This window comes from Ictidomys tridecemlineatus, chromosome 6 (genome assembly GCF_052094955.1).
Source record: "Ictidomys tridecemlineatus isolate mIctTri1 chromosome 6, mIctTri1.hap1, whole genome shotgun sequence".
NCBI classification, from domain to species: domain Eukaryota; kingdom Metazoa; phylum Chordata; class Mammalia; order Rodentia; family Sciuridae; genus Ictidomys; species Ictidomys tridecemlineatus.
This window is the reverse complement of record NC_135482.1, coordinates 162,879,939-162,893,447: the sequence shown is the minus strand read 5'-3', so window position 1 is coordinate 162,893,447 and position 13,509 is coordinate 162,879,939. Positions and strand designations below refer to the sequence as shown.

Genomic DNA, 13,509 nt, shown 5'->3' with positions numbered 1-13,509 from the left:
CCCCCTGCCCGAAGTTATCCACACCATAAGGAAATTATGCAGTTAACACCATGAAAAAGGGTGTGTTTAGTTAAGTACATATTTCTAATTCTACAACTAAACTTAAATTAAATATTATAGATCAAAATAAATTCCAGGATGATTAAAAGGAAAATAAACATTACAACCAGTACCATATTTATCTACTTTGCAGTTAACTGAAAAAAAAAGAAAGAAAAAGAAAAGGAAAACCCTGAAGAATATTTTAGAGATTACAATATATAACATTTTTTGTACAAATAAATGTTAGTAAAGCTGAAATACAAAGGAAACAGATTAGGAGAAACATTTAAACTAAAATTAATATTTATGAAAAATAAATAACTCAAGTTTTATAAAGAAAAATTTCAAGACTCCAGTGGATTGGACTCCCTTGTCCAGTCCTGTGCAACACCCTCCGCCCCATCCCCCACCTATTGTGAGTCAGCATCCATATATTAGAGAGAACATTTGGCCTTTGGTTTTTTGGGATTGGCTTATTTCATTTAGCACAACAGTCTCCAGTTCTATCCATTTACTGAAAAATGCCATAATCCTATTCTTTGTGGCTGAGTAATATTCCATTGTGTGTATGTATGTATGTGTGTTTATATAAGTATACATATACACACACACATACACACACACACACACACCACATTTTCTATATCCATTCATCTGTTGAAGGGCACCTAGTTTGGTTCCATACCTTAGCTATTGGGAATTGAGCTGCTATGAACATTGATGTGGTCGTGTCACTATAGTATGCTGATTTTAAGTCCTTTGGATATAAGCTGAGGAGTGGAATAACTGGATCAAATGGTGGTTTCATTCCAAGTTTTTAGAGGAATCTTCATAGTGCTTTACAGAGTGGTTGCACCAATTTGCAGTCCCACCAGTGACGTATGAGTGTACCTTTTCCCCCACATCCTCGCCAACATTCATTACTACTTTTATTCTTGATAATTGCCATTCTGACTGGAGCAAGATGAAATCTCAGTGTAGTTTTATTTTGCATTTTTCTAATTGGTAAAGATGTTGAACATTTTTTCATGTATTTGTTGACCCATCATATTTTTTCTTCTGTGAAGTGCCTGTTCAGTTCCTCTGCCCTTTGCTCTTCATTGGGTTATTTGTTTTTGGTTTTTAATCCTTTTTTTTTTTTTTTTTTTGGTGTTTTTTGAGTTCTTATATATCCTGGAGATTAATGCTGTGTCTGAGGTGCAGGTGACAAATAATGTTTTCCCATTCGCTGGGCTCTCTCTCTATGTTCTTGATTATTCCTTTGTTGTAAAGAAGCTTCTTAGTTGATACCATACCATTTATTGGTTCTTGATTTTACTTCTTGCACTTTAGGAATCTTAATGAGGAATTTGGTTTGTAAGCTGACTTGATGGAGATGTGGGTCTACTTTTTCTTTTAATAGGCATAGGATCTCTGGTCTGATGCCTAGGTGATCCCCAGTGTAAAAAAAAAAAAAAAAAGTGCTGGCTGCCTTTTGGTATATATTTGTGCTGCTTGCATCTAATTGACTGAGTAAATTAATTTGAACTTAATGACTATGAGAAATAGATGTGTGTCTATAATATGTGTGTGTGTTTGTGTGAAGGTTCTCAAGATATGTATGTTTTGACCCATTAGACCTACTTGTAGAAATTTATCTTAATAAAATAACCAAAATGTGGTGGGAAAAAAATGAATTGACCACTTTTAACAGGATTTCTAATAAGGATAACAAATGTAGAAATAACTTGAATGTCAGTAACAATGGATTAGGTAAACTACTATAGGTTACTACTGTATTGTCAAAATCATAGTTCTTCTAAATGATGGTTGTATTAGTTAGGTTTTCATTGTGACCAAAACATTAACAAGAACAGCTTAGAGAAGGAAAAGTTTATTTTGGACCGACTCCATTCCTCTGTGCCCAAGGTGAGGCAGAACATCATAGCAAGAAGTCTTGGAGAAGGAGAGCTGCTGCATTCATGGCAGCCAGGAAGCAGAGGAGGAGAAAGAAGAAGGGAACACAAGGGAAGAGACATACTTCCATGGCATAGCCCCAGTGATCCACCACCTCCAGCTATGCTCTGCCTGCCTACAGATAGACCATTCAAACTAGGGTGGACTAGCAGGTATGGTGGTGCAGGTTTATAATACCAGCAATTTGGAAGGCTGAATCAGGAGAATCAAAAGTTAAGGCCAGCTTCAGCAAATTAGCAAGGCTCTAAGCAACATAGTGAGATGCTATCTCAAAGTAAAAAATAAAAAGGGCTGGGATGTGGCTCAGTGGTAAAGTGCCCCTGGGTTCAATCCCTGGTACAAAAAAATAAAACCTCTGACACAACACCCCTACACCTATTATTTATGCACTTCATAGTTAGAGGTGTAAGCGGTGGTAGAGCCCATGTTAAATATGTATGAGACCCTGGGCTCCATCCCCATGCCTGTCCCCCACTTTTATATAACCATATATATAAAAGCTTCTGACTTATACTTTTGAAATGAAAATCAGTAGGTATTATGGGGTTTATTTTTATTCTTTTTCTTTTTTGTGGTGAGGGAGATGGTAGACTAATGTTTTATCATGAGGTCATCCCCAGCCCCAACTCTTTTGTTTTTCATAATCATTTCTCTGAATCATTTTTGTCTTCTGGTAAGTAATTTACAACTATAGTTACATATCACATTCTTAAAAATTGGCTTTCTGTTGGATATTGGAATTATAGTAAATCTGTTCATTAATTTATAATAATTAAACCTGTATTTAATTTATAATATACTATCTTTCTTGGTTAAAAAAAAAACTTTAAGGGAAGATATTTTCTAAGGCAGAAGCTACAGATTATTGGTCAAGGGAAGGATGGTAAGGCTGTGCAGTTTTAGATGGACAGAAGTGTTGGAAACTGAGTGGCAAGCTGATGCCCAAAACAAAAGAGGGAGCTGGAGGTGGTGTGGCACCATGTCAATAGGCCAAGAATGCCACACTTTAAAGACATGGGAGGAAGAGAGACAATAGCTAGCCGGGCAGAAAATGGTCTATCAGGCCAAATTCATGCATGGAATGTAGACTAAGACAGTTATCATAACTGTGCACAAAGACTCATTTAGGGGATTTGTATGACATTATTTATGATAGGAAAAAAAGGAGGGGCTGGGGCTGGGGCTCAGTGGTAGCACACTTGCCAGGTATGTGTGAAGCACTGGGTTCGATTCTCAGCACCTCATATAAATAAATGAAATAAAGGTCTATCAACAACTAAAAAAATTAAAAGAAAAAGAAAAAAAGAAACAAACCATCTTTATGAAATTATGGTGTGTTTCTTCAAAGGAATGTTATGCATAGGGACTTAATAATATTGAGAGGCTGAATAGAGTTATGGAAGAGAGATGTTTTATTAGGGGCTTTTTTTCTAGATAGTAGAATTATATATTGTAGAATTGAGAATTAATAACTTAGTTGAAAGCACCTAGCATGTACCTAGCACATAGAAATCACTTGGGGAATGTTAGTTGCTTTTGGATGTCAGGTAATAAGTCAAGAGCTAGATTTTTTTGTCAAGGATGTTTAAAGGGACATGCAGAAGAATTTGAAGAATGGAGGAAGTCCAGATGACCCCAATCCTGGGCTAAAACAGAAGAAACAAGTAGCTCTGGCTACTCCAGATAATGGAAGCCCTTTGTAATTTAGGAAGTTGGAGAGAAAAAAGGAAGAGGAAGTTGGAGAAGGGAGTAGGATAGAGGAAATAGAAAGAAGAAAAAGGACTGAACATTAAATCATACATATTTCATACTGTAAAGTTGTTAGTACATCCAAATATTGACATAGTCTATTTACTTTTCTTTTGAGAAAAAAAATTTACAAAATATCCTGCTGGTATAAACTGGATTTATTCGACATTTGTATGTATTTCATAAAATGAATATCATATAAATTACTAAAGTGCTTATCATTTGAGTATATTTTAATATTCCTTATATGTATTTGACATTCACAATTTATCACTTCATTAGTATTTTCACTTTTAAACCATTAAATTTGGAATAATTGGGCTGGGAATGTGGCTCAAGGGGTAGTGTGCTCGCCTGGCATGCGTGCGGCCCGGGTTCGATCCTCAGCACCACATACCAACAAAGATGTTGTGTCCGCCGAGAACTAAAAAATAAATATTAAAAATTCTCTCTATCTCTCTCTCTCCCTCCTCTCTCACTCTCTCTTTAAAAAAATTAAAAATAAATAAATAAATAAATAAATAAATAAATTTGGAATAATTTATTAGATAGCAATAAAGAACTAATGCATCATCCTGCTGCTACAAGGCTACAAGCCTGAGGACGGCTAAAAGGTGAGGGTAGAAATCAATTGGCCCTTAATGACACTACTAAGCTGTTCAACCAAGAACTTCCACACTTTGGAAGTTATAGGAATTATTTAAAAGTCCTTATTATTTAAATCAATGTTAGATGGATATTCTGGGTATTCTCTTACTTGAAGAAAAAATGATACAAAGTGGTTTAATATATTTCTATATATTGATGTGTGGTCCACATTTCTCTTTATAGTTATTATCCAGTGTGTTGCCTTATAATCTGTTAACCATTTCCCTTTTGAACTGTTTCAAAAATTTCTTAATACAAATGGCATTGCTTTGAAAATCTTCTGTATTAATTGTTTTTTTTTACCTCTTAGGATTATTTCTGTAGGAATATTTCGTAAATTGTATTTTTGGGTGAAGAGAGGTTGAACACATTCATAATTATTATTACCAGATTACTTTCCAGAAAGTTGTAGCTAACTAATCATCATCTAATCATTACTTTTCCCAACCCCCAATTTGTGATCTTTTTTTCTGCAGTTTTAGTTATCCTCGATGTGGTCCAAAAATATTACATGGAAAATTCCAGAAATAAATAATTTATAAGCTTTAAATAGAGTACCATCCTGAGTAACATGATGAAATCTCATGCTGTCCCGCTTGGTCCTGACTGAGATGTGAGTCATCACTTTATGCCTCATATCCACATTGTGTCAGAGTGCTTATTCAAATGGCCCTTATTTTACTTAGTAACAGCCTCAAAGTGCAAGAGTAGTGATGCTGGCAATTTTTTACAACATGTTGTTATAACTGTTCCCTTTTATTATCAGTATGGTTAATCCCTTAATTTGTAAATTAAGCTTTAGGTTTGTACAGAAAAACAACAACAACAGTATTTAAAGGGTTTAGTACAATTTGAGGTGTCAAGCCACTGTGCATGTGGAATATATGTGCCTCCCCTGCCCTGTGGATAATGGGGAGCTACTGCTGTAAATGTGCCTGTTTTCTGTAGTTTACCAAATCATTTTGCTAACATGGCTCTGCGTTTTTCTGTCTTCATGCATTTATATTCCTACTTGGAAATACTTCCTTGACAGTGCACAACTGAACTTTCATACCCATCTCCATTTAGGTATAAATAATATGTACTTTCACATAGGCATATAATTTTACACATGGATATTTTGCCTAGCAGGTTTTGTAATGATTTCTCCTGGTCTATTATAATTCTTCCTGCAATTTTTATTTTATTAATTGTAGAAAAAATCTTATTTTTCATGTATTTGGATTTATTTTTCTTTTTATTTGGCACTCATAATTTTTCCCTAAGATAATGTAAAATATTTTGTTTTATTTTAGCTGTTTTTGGAATTTTGTTATGTTTATGTTTTTTAACCTCCTGAAATTTATTGCCATGTATGTTGTAAAATATTTCAGGTTAATTATTTTCTAATATACAGTTGTCTCATTATTTGTTTAATTGGAATGCTTTGTTTTGTGAAAATTTAAATTCAGTTTACATCCAGGCATAGTAGCACACTCCTGCAATCCCAGCAGTATGGGAGGCTGAGGCAGAAGGATCATGAGTTCAAAGCCAGCCTCGGCAATTTAGCAAGGTCCTGAGCAACTAAATAGACACTATATCAAAATAAAAAAATAAAAAGGGCTGGGGCTGTAGCTCAGTGGTAGAGCGCTTACCTCCCACATCACATAAAAATAAATAAACAAAATATAGATATTGTGTCCATCTACAACTAAAAAGATATTTTAAAAAAAAAAAGAGCTGGGTGGCTAAGTGTCCCTGGGTTTTCTGCTTAATATATTCTTGTGGATTTCATCAATTGTAGCTTTAAAATGCTGTAATTCTGATGAAATTAGTTCACTGTCAAAAACTGCAAAATACATAATTTAGTATTCTCATTCTCTTATAAAATACACATGAAACTTATTTAGTCATTCTTGTTGGAACACATCTCCATATATTTATTCCTTTATTTAAATAATATATTCATATATTCCTGTATTTCTACCATTAGAGTTTTATGACTTTCAAAAACTAAGTATTCTGAGACATTAATTCTCAAGGTTTTAATATTTTGTTTTATTTTACACTGATACATAAAAATTCTATATATTAATGAAGTACCACATAATGTTTTGATATATGTGTACATAGCTCAAGGGTTATTTTATTGTATATTTTTTAATGGTACTGGGGATTGAACCCTGGATTTAGCACACATTAGGGAAGCACTTTACCCAGAACTAGATCCCCAGCCCCACCCTGTTTTTGTGAAATACCCGGAATTGAACCTAGGACATAATACCACTGAACTATGTCCCTTGGGCTTTTTATTTTGAGACAGTCTCAGTAAATTGTGAGATGGGCTTGAACTAGTGATCCTCCTGCCTCAGCTTCCCTAGTCATTGGGATTACAGGTGTAGGCCACCACACTGAGCTTCCTTATGCTAGCAGGCTGGCTGGCTGGCTGATTTATTTGTTTGATACTGGGAGATCCCAGGGGCACTTTACCACTGAGCTACATACATCCCCGTCCTTTTTATTTTGAGAAAATGTGTCACTACACTGCTGAGGCTGGCTTCAAACTTGCTGTCTTCATGCCTCAGCCTCCTGAATTACTGGAATTACAGGTATGAGCCACTACACCCAACTCCCCAGACCTTTTTAATTTTTATGTATTTTTTTGGTACCAGGGATTGAAACCAGTGGTGCTTAATCAGTGAGCCACATTTCCAGCCCTTTTTTATATTTTATTTTGAAACAGGGTCTCCCTAAATTGCTGAGGTTGGCCTCCAACTTTGTAGTTCCTGCCTCTGCCTCCATTCAGTTGGGATTACAGGTATGTCCCCATGCCCAGTTCAAGTTTTTAATAATATTTAATAATAAGCCTGATTTTTAAAGTTTTGAATTTACAGAAAAATTGCAAAGATAATAAAAAGTTTTCCACATATCCTGCAATCTGTTAATTAACTATTACATATTAACATGTGGCAATTAATAAACCAATATTTGAAAATTTTATCTTGTGTTTGTGTTATCTTGTATGTGGTGGGAGATCAAACCCAGGACCTCCCCCACGTAGGCAAGTAGTCTACCACAGAGCTACATCATTAGCCCTGATGATCCAGTATTGATACTTTAATTTTAGTCTACTTTAATTCAGATTTCCTCATTTTTTTACCTATTGTGCTTTTTCTATTCCAGAGTGCCACATTACATTTAGTCTTTATATTTTCTTTGGCTCTTCTTGGCTACAATGGTTTCTCAAACTTTGTTTTGGTGACCTTGACAGTTGACAGGAATGCTGGGCAGGCATTTTTAAGAATGGTCCTCATTTTGGACTTCTCTGATGTTTTTCTCATTATTAGATTTGGGTTATGGGTTTTGAAGAGGAAGACCACAAAAGTATAGTGCCATTTTCATCTCATTCTGCCAACACGAGTTGTTATTGTTGATGTTGACATTGATCCCTGGGGTGAGGTAGTGTTTGTCAGGTTTCTTCATGAAAATGTTACTGTCACCCTTTTCATAGTATCCTTCTGAAAAGAAGTTAGTATGGATAAATTACACTTAAGGAATGAGGAGTTATGCTCTACCTGCTAATTATTTGGAATTCTTCTGCACAGATTTGTCTCTTCTGTCCCATTTATTCATTATTCAATGATTTATATCAGTATGGACTCGCTGACATTTGTTATATATTTTTAAAGTTTTTTGTTATTGTAGTGATGTTTGTTTTATTTCTTGTTTCTAAAGAATAAGAATGCTGCTGAGTTTGTAAGTTGCAAATTTGCTTTAAAAGTTTTGTTATTTTGGTTGAATTTCTTAACTTTTGAATGTCTATAATTACTTTTTACTCTATTGCACCCTAGATTTTGAGGTTTTTAGCAGTTAAGGCTTATTTATATATTTGTGTTCTCAATATATAGAATGATGTCCAGAACATAGTTCTTTTTCAATACATGCTTAGTAAATATATCAATAAGTAGTATTTTTGTGTGTGTTGTTGGTTTTGAAGGTTTTTGGTGGGGAGTGGCTTGTTTTTATTTCCTGTTTCTTACAAAGTTTTAATTTTATAACAATTTAGGGTTCTGACTTCCATTTCTTTCTTACTGATATATATATTTTTAAATTTTTTTCCCAGTACTGGGAATTAAACACTCCAGGGCAATTTACCTTTGACTACTTCCCGAGCCCTTTTTATCTTTTCTTTTGAGTTGAGGTCTCCCCGTAAGTGTCTTAGAGTCTCCTTAAATTGCTGAGGCTGGCCTCAAACTAGTGATGCTCCTGCCTTAGCCTCCTGAATTGCTGGTATTTCACATCCAGCTGTCAAAATTGTTGATAACATTGCCTTGAAAACATTAACTTTTTTTTTTATGACTATCAGCTATGAGGAGCCAAAATCCATTAAAATTGAAGAAAAAAACTTTTACTACTAAATTTTATAAGTTATTTTAATATAGAACTAGCATGATAAGTTAAATTCTGATTTATGCATATGAGTGAATATGTTAAAAATAAGTTGCTAAATAACAAAACAAAAACCTAAATGTCTCCATGTAGAAAAGTGGTTAACAGTGATACAACAGTATTAAAGAATATTACACAGCTCTTTAACAGAATAAAGTACATCTACTAAATCTTGCATGTAAGGAAGTTCAAGATCTTCAGAAAGACAAAAATAAGTTACAAGGAAGTATGTGTATTCTGATCTCATTTTTCAAATTGTCTCAGTGTATATTCAAACAGACATATATGTAAGTATATGCCTGGAAAAAAGATCTGGAAGGATAGCACTAAACTGTTAACGTGGATAACTTTGGGTAGTGGAACTAGAAAAGAAGAAAGTAAGGGATTTTCAAAAATGAGAAGCATATCAAATAAAAAGTTTTTCTTAAATGACAATTTATTTTGAAATTAAATGTAAAAAGACATTTTTAGAATAAGTAGCTAGAAAAGGACACTAGTGTATATTATTTATAAAAAACGATGCCATTCTGTTTGCATTTATTAGGAGATTATAATTATTTCCCATACTTGACATCATGTTTTATAAGTCATCACAGTTATAGTAAATAAAATTTTTAAAAATAATCAAGGTATTATGTCCATCTACAACTGCAAAAAATATTTTTTAAAAATACTGTACTAATACAATACATATTTTAACATTCCGTAAATTACCTGAATATCTTTTATTACCAATGTTACATTTCTTTGCCATAAATGGCTTTGTTTGAATTGAATGCCATCTAAAGTACTTCCATTATTATAACAAGCTTCTTAACCACACAGAAAGACATTTTGAAACTAGTTTCCCTTGACATTTTAAAATGCGTAGTTTATAACTCAAGGTTCTGTCCCTTCACCCAGCCTACTACTTTCCTTGTCCCTTTTTTCTGTTTTCTTTTTAGAACCTGTTTTTCTTAAATCCAGAGTAGCAGTTCACACACTATACTCGTAAAAATTTATTATAGTAATAATATGATTTTCCAACACAAAAATTTTGTGTAGTTCTCATTTCAGTAATTTGTAGAAAAGTGAAAGTTTGTTGAAACTTGGAAAATTAGAGTATGACACCTTATAAAAAGAGAACGTACGTCAGTTTTCAACAGGGTGGGAACTGTTCTTTTACTAAAAGGTATCTTGTGTTCTCAACTGATTTGACAAGAATTTTTCATAAAAGGCCCAGCTATGGAGAAAACAGAGCATAGATTCAGTAGAAAAGGGCAGGGAAATATGAGAAGATACGACCATCTGCCAATGGTCATAGCACTGAGCCTATTTTGCTAATTATGATTCTGCTTACATGTTGTACCCCAGGACTCCATGACCTGCTTCCAACCTTATCCTTTACTATTTCTTAAATTGGGAAGATGGTGGGAAACCACAGCATGTGCTTCATTCTTGTTGTTAAACTATTTGGCTCTCTAAGTAGAATAGGGGTAATTGTTAAATTTGGGATTTGGTATACATGAGTTATGGCCTTTGAGCTTTTGTTCTTTTTGTATTCATATGGTGTTTTTAGTGTGTGTGTGTATATATCTCCAGTCTGCATTCTGCTCAAATTCACATTCTTTTACTCCAGTCTCCTCTTTTAAATGACCTTGAGTCTTAACTTTTCAGAGAAAATCAAAGCAAATACATGCTTCCTAAGTTCATTTCCTCTTTACCTGGATAGAGTCTGTACTCAACGCTTTCTACTTTAGAAAAGTATGTATCATTCTTTTTGGAGGTTAACCTTTCTAGGATGTTCTGGATTTCTTCCATTGTGGGCTCAAGAATCTTGCCCCATTAATTATCTCCTTCTCATCTTGTGTGTTCCTGCTGTCTGTCTCACTCAACCAACCAAGATCAAAGTTAAAAACAAAAACAAAAAACCTTTCATTTGCCCTTCAAGCTGACCTTCCATTCCTTATTCAGCACTTGGAAACAATAGATAATGCCTCCATTATCTCACTACATTATCCTAATTTTACCCTGACCTATTCATTTGTTGCATGAAGTAGTACTAAGAATCTAACCTCTTATCCTGTGTCATAGGCAAGACCTGGCAGTTGAGCCATACTATGTGGGACAGCCAATACTACCAGTTCCAGAAGGACTCGACTGTAGTCCTCTGCCTGCTTCATACTTTGCTACACTCTGGGGCTCTAGGCCTGACTTTGGTCTTTTTTACTATCACCCTATCTTTTTAGGAATTTAAGGAATATCCCTGTTGTCCTAAGTGGTTTTCCAAAAGCCTCTTTGGCCTAATACCTTTGCTTTATAAGAATTGAACGTGGGCCCTAAAAAAATAGGTTGTAGGGCTAGAAAGACATTCATCTGTTTCTATCATTGTTGAACACTGTTTTTATGGACTACTAGGGATTGAACCTTGAACCCAGGGCCTTGCACATGCTAGATAAGCACTCTACCACTGAGCTATATCCTCAGACCTTTTAAAATTTTGAGGTAGGGTCTTTCTAAATTACCCAGGCTGGCCTCAAACTTGTGATCCTTTTGTCTCTGCCTCCCAAACAGCTGAGATTATAGGCCTGTGCCACCACACCCAGCTCACTTCTTGCTCTTTAAAGTCTCCGGTTTTGGTCATAATGAGAGCATACTCTTTCTCCTCTCCCTCTCTAACCACTGTTTGTTTAGTCACCATTTCTTTCTACTATCGTCCTTTTCTGGTTTCTATCATATTATTCCACCTCTCAGCTCGATGACAATCAGAGACCCCTACATAGACTGCTTCAGCCCTGTTTTTAAACTCTAGTTTTTTATGTTCAATTTCCTACACAGTATCCATGTGTAGATGTCTTGCCAGCACCTTAGATTTTGTTATCAAGCAACTGATTATTTTATAAAATTTGTTTTTCTTCCTGTGGTTTATTTTAAAGGTATTACCCATTTGCTCTTTCACAACAGACATGGAAACTCATTGTCATCTTGACTCTTCTCTCAATTACCATCCACACTTATTTAGTTGCTGTATTAGTCAGCTTTTCATCACTATGACCAAAAATACATATCAACTTAGAGGAGGAAAGATTTATTTTGGCTCTGGTTTTAGAGATTTCTATCCGTGGTTGGCTAGCTCCATTGTTTCAGGGCCAAAGGGGAGGCAGAACTTCATGGTGGAAGGGTGTGGCAGGGCAAAGCTATTTACCTCATGACAGCTGGAAGCAGAGAAAGCAAGAGAGGAAGGGGCTGGGGGACAAGATATAGTTCCCAAGGGCACACCTCCAAAGACTCACTCCTGTCAACTCAACTCCACTTTCTATAGTTTCCTTCCCAATAGTTCACTGAAATTATTAATCCATCAAATGGATTAATCCACTGATGAGGTTAGAGCCTTCAAAATCCAATTACTTCCATAAAGCTAGACTCTGAACACTGCTGCATTGGAGACACAACTTCAACACATGAGCCCTTGAGGGACATTCCAAATCTAAACCCTAACAGTTGCCAAACCTGTTGTCTCTGATACTTACATAACCCCTCATACCCACTGACCAGTTACTCTCACTATAATCTAAGATTACATTGGTTGCTTTTAATTTCATCACTGTTTCTCTGCTCTTTTGATTCTTCTTCTTTTTAATGTAGAAAAGAAGTTTATTTGGCTCTTTTGGTTCTTCTTAATACATTGCCAAGGTCACATTGATGAAAGAAAATTCTGATCTCATTGTGGCTCCCTTTTGCTCAAAAAAAATTTTAACTCCTTAGTCTAACTTCTTAGTCTAGTAGTCTCAAAGTAATCTGACCCCAACCTGCCTTTCCAAATTTTTTACTACTATGATTCACATAACATTTGCATACAACAAAGTAAATTGTTTGCTGTTTACATTTGGCACTTCCCAATCCCCTTTGTTTTTATATCCATGTGACCAAATCATACTCATCATTAAAGACTGAGTTCTGGTGTCATCTTCTCTATGAAACATTCTCTAATTACTTGAGATAGAATTTGGGTTGATGTTTATCTTCTTTTTTTTTAGAGTATTTCTTTAATTCTTCCTTTGTGATTTATAACTCTTTTTTTTTACCTTGTACTTTTGTATTTTGGTATTAGAATATAAATTTCTTATTCCACTCTGTGTCCAAGATGTTTGAATGAATGTATACTATACATTGAGGTGATAAGAATATTGTAACAGAGAGTTGCCATTGTTTAGGGTTCAGGCCCCTGTGTTTAGTTTTATGGCTAAAGGCTCCAAAGGCTCCTGGCCAACAGAGTGAGTGGAGGCTGAAATCCAGCTCATTACCCATCCCCTACTAGGCCATGTGCCAGGCTCACACAGGGCTGCATTTGCCTATAGAAAGGGGTCTTTTTTCTTTGCCCAAAGGTAGATTTGCTAGTTAATCTATGCACCTCTTAGATTATATCTATTTCTCTTTATGTAAGTCTTAGCAAAGCACTATCTATGCTAGTTAAGAACCCTAAAAGTTTTGACAATATTAACTACAGTATAGAAACTACTTGGTATCAAATAGAAACTGTCCAATAATTGTTGGAATAAAAGAAATAACTAATAGAATACAAAATAAAGATAATGGAGCATTTACTTGTTAATTTATTTAGTTTCAAACTCCACAAATATTGTGGAACCGCAAAGTACTTTTAGAACCTTTGAGGTTATGATTTTTTTACTTGATTTAGTGATTAAT

General features: G+C 34.8%; 1 protein-coding gene across 5 annotated transcripts in view; it reads left to right on the top strand.

The window, feature by feature from the left end:
• Positions 1-13,509, top strand: part of Cab39l (calcium binding protein 39 like) — a 121,672-nt gene that overhangs the window by 19,468 nt on the left and 88,695 nt on the right. For 2 of the 5 annotated variants that reach the window (XM_078016036.1, XM_078016035.1), the window contains exon 4: positions 7,118-7,192. The exons of the other annotated variants lie outside the window; for them this stretch is intronic. The gene's annotated coding sequence lies outside the window, so the exon portion shown is untranslated. The remainder of the gene's footprint in view (positions 1-7,117; positions 7,193-13,509) is intronic. 5 annotated transcript variants of the gene reach the window in all.